The sequence below is a fragment of the Poecilia latipinna genome, unplaced genomic scaffold, assembly GCF_001443285.1.
Source record: "Poecilia latipinna isolate Pla-1442-1.1 unplaced genomic scaffold, P_latipinna-1.0 Scaffold3230, whole genome shotgun sequence".
In the NCBI taxonomy this organism is placed as follows: Eukaryota; Metazoa; Chordata; class Actinopteri; order Cyprinodontiformes; family Poeciliidae; genus Poecilia; species Poecilia latipinna.
The window spans coordinates 1-12261 of record NW_015115846.1 but is presented as its reverse complement, the minus strand read 5'-3'; the positions used below and the strand labels follow the sequence as shown (position 1 = coordinate 12261).

Here is a 12261-nt window from a genome sequence, read left to right as displayed (position 1 = left end):
CTCATGCAGCCCTGTGTCATTTCAGAATTTTTACAACCCCCCAAAAGAAAAACCATAATAAACACAATTATGTGAATCAAATGTCTACCCTGAGAGAGGCTGATGGAGGAAATGTAGAAAATCGTCCCTTGAAAATAATGTGTGTTTGACATAGACATTTTGGAGTATTTTATTTCTAAGAAAAGGATTCAAAAACTAGAAAGTTGGCAGGTAATCACCTGAAGGATGATGCAGCTCAGGTCCTGTGGCAGGTCTTTGCTAGAATTTTCTCATTATTTCCTAAGGACATGCATTTCTAATCCTACAGTTCATCAACTGGATATATTTAAGTTTTTCTCCTGACACTTATCTACATGTGTCCAGCTCCCTTGAGTTATTTTAAGGCCACGTGGCACACTTTGCCAAGATATGCCAAGTCTCGCCTCACAGCTCTCAGAGACTGCCCTTGCTGTTGCAGAATTATTTGCACAGTTTGTGAGCTGAAATGTGTCCAATGCAGATCAATCCAGAGGGAAATACAAAATAAAACTTTGAAGGGAATAGGTTAAGTTTTTTTTAAAAAAGTATCAGCTTAGAACGCTCCAGATTTACCTGAGAGAGGACAACAAATCCACATGTACGAGTGGAAAACACAGAGTAGATTAATTCCCAGGTCCTGATGGTTAAAGCAGAGTTCAAACTGTGAGATCAGCTGAATCTATCGACCTGCTCTGCCGTTATGCAAGACTTTTCCTTATGCCTCCACTTCCTGATAAGATTGATCCGGGCCGTGTATGACTGACATCCAAAAGTGATTCAGGTTTCCCTTCAGGATTATTGATTGTGAGCATCTGATAACGAACCGGCAGGGATTGGCTCACAGACCACGTTGCTTCAGCATGCAGTCGGAATCCTGCAACATATGACTGCAAAGATGTTCTGAAAGATTCTATCCAGCAGGGAACTTCTTGAATGAAAACTGAGCAAGAACATTTATTCTGCTCAAGATACCAGCCCCAGAAGGCCATTTTTATTCATTTAAGAGACTAGAAAATGAATAGACGATAAAATATAAGACCAGAAATAAATTAAAGGAGGTCATTTAAGGCAGTAAAGTCAGGGCTACTAGAGGGGGATCGACAGGACAATTGTTCAAGGCACAGGACAGAGGATAGGGGGGGGGGCACAAATTATGGTTAATAGAGATTTTTGGTATTATCATTTTGTTATTACTTTAGTTCATATTCAGTCTAATGTTAATAAAGTGTTTTCTTCCTTATGTGTGTATAAACTGACCTGGAGGTTACGACTGACTGTTTCATCTTCATGTGAGACAGTTAACTCTGTGTTTCCCAGACCTTAATTCTTATCAACCAGAATGCCTCCTAACTGCCTGTGAGCAGTCGTATTTTGTCTCTTGTTTATCCTCCCTCTTTGTTGACAGTTTGACCTAGAGCTGAACTGGGCTCATATCGTAGATCAGTTATCTCACCTGGAACTGAGTTGCTGGTTTGTTTAGGTTAAATGTTTTACGACCTCTGTTGTTTTTTTCTGGCTGTTCTGCTTGACAATAAAACAGGGGCTCGCGTGGAAGGAGATCAGAATTCTCTGTGAACGGCTGATGAGGTTGTTGATGGAGAGTTCTTTTGCAAAAGCTTTGTCTATGAAATTCATATACGTTGTCTGTGGTCTTTTTATATAGGTTCGAGAAAAATACCTACCAATGGTCCAGATTTTATTTATTTATATTTTTTTCAAAATAGGCCTATTTGTGAATAAAAGTCTAAGAATAAGGATGAATTTATAGCAACATTTTAAAAATGGTCTGTCAGCTGATACAACTTCTGACTTGGAATCTATTAAGCTGCAGGTAAGTATAAAATCCTTGGTGTGCAGCACACAGAAAAAAACATGCCTCCTTTAATTTACCATTTTTGATCCTATATTTTATTGTCCCTCCGCTCTGGGTCAGCCAGCTGCTCTATCACTGTCAATAAACAGAACCATGTCAAGTTCAGTCTACTTTAGGGTCAGTCCACTGTGGACATCTCAGCTCGGTGTCCTCTGCTCTGACAGATTCAACAGTTTCTGTCAGACAGCACATGTTCATAAGATGGAAGTTGTAATTAGAACAGTTCTGGATTTAAACATTTGGAGAGTGGTGAATGGTAATGGCTGTCATGCTTCATAAATTTCGCTAGTCTGACATTTTTTTTACCAGGCATGTCCTCATAGCAGGATCTGAGTGGCTGTGTTCAGAATGAAGACCCTGATGTAGAGTCACTCTGCTAAAGGAAAGTTCAGCTTATGATGTCTGGAGCTAAAATCTAAACACAGAACACAAACAGTAGAATAAATAAGATTTTAAACCACTAGATTTGTGGCCAAACGTGCCACAATTCAGTACATTAAAAAGGCCCCAAAAAATCTATTTATAAATGTAAAACATTTAGAAATATACATGTAGAAATGTGCATTTAGAAATGTATGATTATATATTTATACATGTATAAATGGAGCTGTGCGCATCAAGTCAGTGAATCTATCTTTATCTTATATAACTGGAAGGTTAACCAACCAGATGTTAGAGTTTTTTAAGTGAAATATAGCAGCAGTTAAATTGTTTTGTGATCCAATTCAGCATAAAAGGCAAAATGTAACTTTAGGACATAATTTTAGATTTCCTAATTTAATTACTTTAAGTTAAAAATTAAAAATATGTTGAAATTAAATGTTAATTACAAATTATCTGAATTAAATGACTTAATCCCCTCCCTTCATCATCATGTAGAATCTTTATGAAGGAAGGAAACTACAGACTCCAAAGTATGGAGTTGGTAGAAGAGGAAGGGAGAAGATGATGGAAGGAGAATGTTGCCAATCATGTCTTAAAATGACAAATATGAGTTAATTTCCTACTAGTTACAGAACCTCCTGGATGGGCCTGTGTAAGCCTCTCATACATCACACTGCATTCCTTTTGTCTGCTGCTGAAAATGAAAGAGAATATGTTATTCTTCCTCCATAGTGCTGACATTTAGAGAAGGTGAACAGAAAATAAAACAAACTACATGAAATATTAACAAGTACAATTTTAAGATCTTTATAGCAGTAGTTTGAGGTTATGAGAAAGGAAACAAAACCAATCTGCTTTTGAATGAACGTGCTGTGATTTGATTAATCTGCCTGCTGTGGGACCATTTCACAGATTGTCCCAGTACAACCATTATCAGTGTGTGTTGCTGGGATCTTATGCTGAAGACCAGCACAGGGTAGTGCTTAAAACTGCAAGTCTTTTATAATAATTTTGTGAAGTTGTCGATTGCAAGTCAAGTAAAGATTAGTCAGCCAACAAAGACTGCTGATGCCAATATTTTGTTTAAAGATATTAACTGATAAAGTAAAACCTTCTTAAAATGAAATATGGTCAGGTATTCAAAGCATGTCTTTTATTAGCCATCTTTTCTTTCTATGTGAAAAAGCCGTAACATTTTCATGGCCTGTGATTACTTTCAGCTTAATAATTTTGGCCCATTTCAGGAAAATTTATACTTAAATTAAGCTACACACCTATTTCCCTGGTGTCTATTTCCTGACTTCTGAATGCAAATAACTGCACTCAATATTTTTCAGAGTTTTAAGAAAAGGCTTTGAATTCCTTTGATGCCACCTTGTTCATATTTTTGTGACGGGACAGTGTGATCAAAATGGTTCAACTTGAATTTAAGACCATATAAGATTGCAATAATTCCACTTGAAAAATTACTTTTAAGGCACACAGACCCCCTACAGATGAGGCTTGAGACAATCTCACCCAATTCAATAATTTTATTTTTTGCACAACTGTTTTCAGTTTAGTCAAAAAATATACTAATTTAAAACCACTCAGTTAGACAGTTATGGCTAAACTCGGAGATGGCAGTGCAAATCAGGGTAGTGACCTAAAAAAGAAACACAGCAAACAAAATGGTAAGAATAAAATAAAATCCTGCACTGTTGAGGAAAATAAATATTTTTAGTGTTTAAAGAGAACCACGACATTTAGAGGCGCTATCAGTTCAGCATATGTGACAAAATGGGACATAAAATGAGTCAGCTTTCTTCCGATAACTGGATGGCTGCACATGCTCGTCTCAGTTTCTACATGTAAATGCTGCTGGAGCAAGTGGCAGCCAACTACAAAGCACACTTGTAGTTGACTATCAGAGAACCTCTTGTTCTCTGATAGTCCGACTGCTAAGCTAAGTCAGGCCATCGCTGGCAATAAAGCTTAGGATAATCTAACTTCTCCATCATGCGGCTGATTAAATAGCAGCGTATTAATAACCACAGCTAATTTTTGTCAAATGCAGCTGTCCGTTGGTGCCGAATGTATGGCGACCTGACATTTGGCGTCCCACCAGAACACCAGCCGTCCGACGTGGACTCATTCCAGTCTCGCGCACCATGCTCTAGTTTTACGCTTCAGCAAGAAACTTGACTTATTCCACCCCTCTTTCTGCCTCATCCACCTTTTCCGAATAATGACAATGGTGATGGTGGGATGGGATGGGGGGAGAGAGAAAAAAAGTTTCAGATTAGCATCCTGCTCTCAGTTTTGGGGGGTTTACAAAACGGATGAACAGTCCCTATTATTTAAGTGCTCCACATTCCATTAAGTCACACCTATCTCATAGTGTGCCAAACTTCTCATCACTCTCATTACAAAATGAAAACACTTCAGGATCTATAGAAACTTATCCATGCATTTATCTTTAGTCGTATTGATGACTGCAACAGCGTCTTAATAAAAACCAGGGAGATGCGGCTATGTCATCACCCCAGACCTAAAGTCCTCTCATCTGCCATCACAACTTAGAGAACAGACCTAAAACACTTTGTTCATAAATCTCTGAACGGTCTAGCTCCTCAAACCACTAAAGACCTGTTGCCGTCTCTACCTTCTGGTCCACTCTGGTCTTCCAGTTCTGATCCGCTCTGTCTCCCCAGAACCAAACAAAAGCAGCATTCAGCCTCGTGCACCACAAACATGGGAAAAATTTCTGAAAATATTATAAAACAGCCGAATCAGAAATCCTTTAAATCTCGCTTAAAAGTTGCTATCTATAGCAGCTGGTTATGAATCACTAACCAGCATTTGATGCGTAATGTCAGCACTTGGAAAGTACATCACCTTTCTGTTGTGATTAGGGGCACTTCAGGCTACCCCGCTGCTGAAATGTACTACAGGGTACAAATGAAACCTTGATTTGACCACTACTTTTGACGAATCGCTGCACAGGCGTCACGATCTTTTAAGCTACCTCTCATCCACACATCAAACCTTCCTCCTTCTCGTTATCTAGCAGTCACCATCAACTCTGCTATCCCCTCAGGTCATTCCAACATCCAGTCAACGTTATTTCTCAAATCCTTCACCTCAGCATGATATGCCTTAACTAAATTTGGCGCAGTTCAGAACCTTCTTATCTTCACGACAGGGTAATATACTTCACTATTCGTTTAATCATAACCACCTTCAGTTCCCTTAATTCGCAATTGAATGGCAACACTTTCTAGATCCCATTAGTTTATGAAGTGCGGACTTCTTTGGGGGGAATCTATATTTAATTTAGTACTCTAATTTTTAGGTTTTGCTCTATCTCCTTCTAAAGCACTGCCTTGTTGCTGAAAATGTGCTCCATAAATAAAATTACCTTTCCTTGAGGAACAATGGGAAAAACTGGCGTTACATCCGCCACCTAGCATAGTTTATTTCAGCAGCTGTTTGTTCACCATCCCATTTTAGTAATCTATTTGTTTAGAATGCTCAAAGGGTCAGCACAGGTCCCGCATCTATGCCTCTTTCATGCCATGCTCAATTTTACTTTTAAGTTGGTGAGCCCGGCTCTCAACACCTACGTCCCTCACTCAGGAAGTCTCCAGCTCTGCCTGGTCCTTAAATTTCTTAGAAATCCAAGATTTATGTGAATTCCCTTGGCCATTTCCAGGCCTCATACTTAGATCACAGGCAGCCTCGCACTACCCAAAGGGGAGTTGCTGGTTGTCAGCGACATCCTTTTTTGGTATCCTCCCAGACCTCTCCTCCATTCTCACCACCCTCAGACAATGGGTAAGCATTCATAACAAATCACTGGTGGTGGAGTGTTTCAGCAATTCTAATTTCCATTTCTGCCGAGGTAGACAGCCTGCAGGCCCCAGACGCCATCGTGCCTAGCAAGGCTTGACAAGCCTTCAGGCCCCAGCCACCAAGCCGCACCTAACAAGGCTTGAAACAGCCTGCAGGCCACGGCCTGGCCTTGGCCCGGCACCCTCTTTTGGGGGGAAAACTTCCCTGAACTTTGCCCCGAGCCGATCGTCCAAGCTCGCGGCGATTCTTATGTCTCCTGCCGGTGTCCGAGCGCCAAAACTTTCGGGCCAATAAAACTTTCTAACTGCTGCTTTTATCTGTGTGAGTCTCTACAGATTGAATTAACAATACCTTATTTAAGGTACATGCAGAAAACCTGTCCAATTTCTAATCCCAGTAATGAAATTGTTCCGTGGCGCCTGTTCTTTTTGAATCTATAAAAACGATTGCTCCTGATGAAGAAAGACAAATTTATCTTTTTTTCCCCTGAAAATGGAGCTGCTGTCACATCTCTGTCAGTCCCTGTTCTCAACATGACTTTTGTGGCCTAATCATTTAATCTCCCCCTCTCTTCCCTTCCCCACCTCAGTCTGTCTGTATTACCCACTTGTGTCTCTTTTTTGCTGCACTCCTCTATAGATCAACTTTGTGGAGCCCTCAAGCCTCCCATACTTATCACTTTTGACTAGTGAATCAATAACTGAATTACTTTTATGAAACCACACTAGTAGAAGTGATGAGGGCTCTGCGTCAGCCTCATGCCAACCACTTAACATTTCTAATCTTGCAGGCGGTTCTGTATGGATCAGCTGCTTTGAGAAGAACTGGAGGAAATGAGAAACCCAGATGTTTTTTAATTAGAAGCTGGAGCCAAACAAACAATGTCAGTCGGGCCACTTATCAACATTAGTCAGCAATAGTAGACAGGCGTTAAGGTCAGTGCAGAATTGGAGATTTTGTGAGTCATTTGTAAATACCAAAAAAAAGAAACATTTATCAAATTAGGACCAGGCTGACAAACACAAGATTGAAAGGATTATTTGGCTAAAACAACCAACACTGATTTATTTTTCTATACAAACCATCATTATTAATTTAAAAGATGTAACTTAGTCAAAATTAAAAAATACTTTACAATCACTCTGAAGATGCATAGATAATGACTTTCAACATTTTGGGATTAATAAAGTACCATAAGACCCCATTTAGACTGAAAAATACACAGGAGCCCCAAGTAATGTGATGTGCTTTAAGAAGCAGCAGAGAAATGTCTCAAAATTTAAGTACATTGTAAAAAATTAGAAGGTGGTTTAACTTGTAAATGAAAGTCCACCTACTTCCTTGAAAATGCAATTTAAGTCAACAAGAAAACTGTATTGGTTTTTACTATAAAGTTGATTTATCAAGAAGAGACAAGTTGTCTAAACATTGTTTTTTAAGTTCATTAATCTTGAATTGTGAATTTTACTTAAGTGCTGCAATTTAAACCAAATACTTATTTCACAATATGAAAGAAAAACTGTCCTCACATAGAGTTGCTAGTGTGCTAAGGAGCACACATCTATCTTATTTTTATTCACCACATCCAGTTAAAGTAGCTACATATTTTACATTAGAATAATTCAAATTCTCGTTGCAAATTGCATGAACAAATTTCCTGATCTAATAAGATTTTTTTCAATTTTAAAATTTTCAAGGATTTATTCATTCTTAACAAATAAATCCAAACCAAAACAATTTTTGTAACAAAAATTATGATTTTTTTCAATATTACAAAAAAACACAGGCAAATATATACATATACATGTTCCCTTTACATCAACATCACAACACATCAATCACTTTTTTTTCCATATTAATATTTTATCTTTGCCTTTTTTTGCCTAATGGGTTTTTCAAATTATAATCTTTAACTAAAGTGACAACACTTTTTCTTACCGTTATTTTCAGCAACTTCATGTTTTTTTTAAATACTAAGATGTTTCTTGCTCTCCTAATAGCATCTTTTATGCAATTAATGACTATCCTCCAGAGGAAGCAATTTTTCTCCTAGGCGTCTTTCATTAGTCCGTAAACAATCAATTCATAGGAAAAATCACCACAACCACTCTGCTACATTCGTTGTATAAAAGTTTTATCCACCTTTTAAATGTGTCTCTGAAACGGAGTTGACATAATATTGATTCTAAGAACTTGTGGTTCAAACTGTCAAAGGCCTTCTCTAAATCAATCCCCAAGATAGAGAAAGGAAGCTTTCTTTTTTGGCAATAAAGGTAGGTGTCTCTAATCAAAGCTAGGCTGTCATTTTGCATCCAGGAATCCCACAAGTTTGTTCTTTGTCTATCAGCTTTGAAATAACTGACTGTAGATGAAAAAATAAAGTTTTTTATAATATTTTAACATCAACTCAATTGGAGATCTTTAATAAAGTTAAAGGTCTCCAATTTTTCAGCTCGTTTTGAAGACCTTTCTTGTACAATAAGAAAATCATGCCTTGATTCATAGCTCCAGGCAGTACACCTTTGCTAAAGGCCTCTTTATAAACCTGGAGCAGAGGAACATTTAAAAGGTCCCAAAAGGTAAAATAATATTCTTTTGGTAAGTGTTAGAAATATTTAGTATTTTATCTTATGTTTGCTGTGCTCTTATGTTTGTTGTTGTTGATGTGTGAAGTTGATTTAATCGTGCAATATCACCATTGTTCTGTGAGTACATCAGTTCCTGCATTGCAGCTACAGGAGGAAACAAACAGGAACTGAACTCTGCACTCACACTCTGCACTACTCAGCTTGGAGGTGCAACAAGACTGTGACTCAAGATAAAACAGAAGAAACACTATGTAATTAACTCAAGATAACAGAATAAGCTATATAACTAGGGACCACCATAAGGAAATAAAAAGAGAGGGTATGGCAGAACGTGCTTTAGAGCGGTAGGAGATTGTAACTAATGCACGTCTCTGTCCGTTCTCCTTGCAAGTAAATTTAAAACTCTCTTGTCTTTCTCCTTTTTGTGCACTGTTTGAATGTTGTAGGTTGACTTTGAATCTGACAGTAAGCCATCTAGACCTGGTGATTTATTCTGCATGCTCGACATGACTTTGGTTATCTCGTTAATTGTAATTTCTTTACAATTAACTCCCTTTCCATTTGGGTTAGTTCATAAGTCATTTTAGAAAAAAATTGAAACATCTCTTTGTCTTGAATTTGTTGATTACTGTATAATTTCTTATAGAAACCATAAATTTCAGAAATAATCTGTTGGCTATCTTTTAATTCCTCACCTTTTTCATTAATGTATTTATGAGTGACTTAGTTCAAAATAATTTCCTAAAGAAATCCCTTGTACATTTTTTATTTTCTTCCAAACAAAAAGAGAGATGCAAACAAAAAGTGCTGAAAACGGAAGTGCTCCAGATCACGAGGGGGAGTCTAACAAAAAACAGCTGTGTCCGAATTTAGGCTCTGCATTCTTTAAAGCGGGTGTTCAGAAAAGCAGCAATTGGGACAAAATAATTTTTTGCTGTATTACACTTAAAATTACACAAAATTATTTTTTACAATGTTTTTAGGCAAGAATGTAGATGTATAGATCTCAAATATCTGCTCGGTTCACTTAATTCCAATATTGCTCCGATGTTTTCGGAGATGTCTGCTTTTGCTGCATTAACAGCCAGCTCCCCTCACCAGCTGTCAGGTGGCCGGGTGCTCCATGTTCGGAACACCGAGAGAGAACCCATGTCTCCCGGCAAATCGTTATAAAAACTCCCGCTAGTTTCCCCCTATGAGTGGAGGTGGAACACGGATATTAAGTCAGGTAGTAGTAAAATATTTTGGTTCACCAAAGTATTTAATTTATTCCTGAGAAAATGGGTTTGACTGATTAAAGTTAAGCCTTCAAACATAATAGTTTTATTTAACTGTAATGTATTTGAAAATGAATAATGCCCCTTGTATACATTAAACATTTTAGAATCAGACAGATTTCTTTTTTACTATGGAACAGCCTTTATTACAAAAGGTGAAGAATAATACAGAAATGAAGAGTAAAAAAACAACTTTGAGTCCGTTTTTTTCCTTCGCTGCTCTGTGCTTCACGTTGTCACGGTTGCTAAACAACATAACGCTGAGACGGAGGCTAGGCAGCTAGCCGGAGGCTACAGCTTCTCTCTTCTGGTCGTCCATATTCGTGGCCTTCGAAGGACCCGTCTTCCATAGACCGGGCCGTTTCTCACATAGACATGATAAAAGGACAGACGCCTAATGGACCGCTCTCGTCTTGTCAATACATACTTATATAAGAATACAAACATAAATAAATAATCATTAATACTGAATAATATACATTAGGCTATGCATGATTATGCACACACACACACACACACACACACACACACACACACACACACACACACACACACACATTATATATAATGTTTTCCAGCCTACGAGTTCTGGTTTAAGAGTGATTCAGCAGCTGAGATTGGGTCCAAAATCCGATACGAGATTCATCCGTGCTGTGCAGTGAATCTTTCTCTCCTTAAAGACATTTCTTCCTTCTTCCTCACGTCGTAGGAAACCTTCAAAACAAAAACGGGACATTTTCGAGTTATCTTACGTTGACAGAGTTAAATAATTAAATAATAGCCATTGTCATCTGTGTAAACTTTGCTGGTGAATGTTATGATTTTTATAATATTGTTTCATTTCTATAGTAGGCTCTTGTATCAGATAATCTAAATGGTGGAGAATCACTGAAACATTTTAAGATTTACGGAATCTTGGTTAGCTTTCAGAGCGGGGGCTGAACACCAAGCACTATAGCTAGCATTAGCTGGTATTTCGCCAGTGGACATAAATACAGTATAGTAATTCTAATCACAAAAAATACACAGTAATATGTCCATCTTACTTGCGAAAAGTCTGTCAAGCCCTCACGTCAGTAGTCCGTCGATTCGATCAACAATATTCCGCAGTGCTGAGACATCTTCTGCTGTTTTGGTTGAGCAAAGCAGGAGGGACGACCGCTTCAAGAGCGAATTTGCGCCGGAGCAGCAAACTCTTTTATTATGTCTATGCTTCGAAGGATCATTTTTACAGGGCCCTTGAAAGGATGCAGAGCCTAAATTCGGACACAGTTGTTTTTTGTTAGACTCCCCCTAGTGGTCTGGAGCACTTCCGTTTTCAGCATTTTTTGTTTGCATGTCTCTTTTTGTTTGCTGCATTTTATTTGTGGTCGTAGTCTTTTTTGTGTCTCTTTTTTTGTTTGCTGCATTAGCTTTTTATTTGCGTCTTTTTTGTTTACTGAATATCATTTGTTTGCGTCTCGTTTTTTGTTTGCGTCTCTCTTTTTGTTTGCTGCATTTTATTTGTGGTTGTAGTCTTTTTTGTTTGCATCTCTTTTTTTGTTTGCTGCATTAGCTTTTTGTTTGCGTCTCTTTTTTTGTTTGCATCTTTTCTCTGCTGCTGCGAGTTTGCACTTGTCGGCCACAGTAAAAGAGTCAAAATAAAACCTCACAACATTGCCAAAAAATTCAAGTATAAAACTTAACATTCAAAGGCAAATACAGGATTCATTACAATAAACAATCCTGAGTTACTGAATGAAAACTTCCTGATAGCATGGCTAGCTGATTACTGCTAGTTCTGAGTGGCTGTTTTCTGACTGAGCCTCCGCTAATTATGCAGAACAGGGAGGAGGCAGAGAGATCGATTATTTTTTCAGAGACTACTGTCTGATGTTAGGACAGCGAAAGTTTTAATACATATGTAAAATGTATTTTTTTAAGTTAGATGCTGCAGCTTTAAGCAGAGGTTCGGTGTGAGAGTTCACTACCAGGTGGAGCAGAAGCGAAGCTCCGTCTGTGAAATATTACTACCTGTAGCGTAGCAGCGGTTCAACAGGAGAGCAGAACCAGCGTCTTACATCGCAGCTCGAAGACTTAAATAATTTCGCGGGTTATTTGTTTAGCTTTCTGACCGTCATGCTAATCCGGGTGAGTGTTTGTAGCTGTGCGCTGCTTTACCTGCTATCTATTCGCTCCATATGTCTTTTTACTGCAGTGAGCCTCGATGTAGCCAAACTCCGTCAAGTATGGCACTGTTTTATGCCATATTTGATGCATTTTGACCTGCTTCAATTTTGACCTGCTT

At 38.2% G+C, this 12261-nt stretch overlaps 1 long non-coding RNA gene across 1 annotated transcript; it reads right to left on the bottom strand.

The window, feature by feature from the left end:
* Positions 1–10532: 10532 nt before the first annotated feature.
* On the bottom strand, positions 10533–11162 carry LOC106940446 (uncharacterized). Its single transcript, XR_001423097.1, has 2 exons — positions 11021–11162; positions 10533–10688 (listed from the first exon to the last, which is right to left on the bottom strand). It is a non-coding gene; the product is annotated as an uncharacterized LOC106940446 (long non-coding RNA).
* Positions 11163–12261: the final 1099 nt, after the last annotated feature.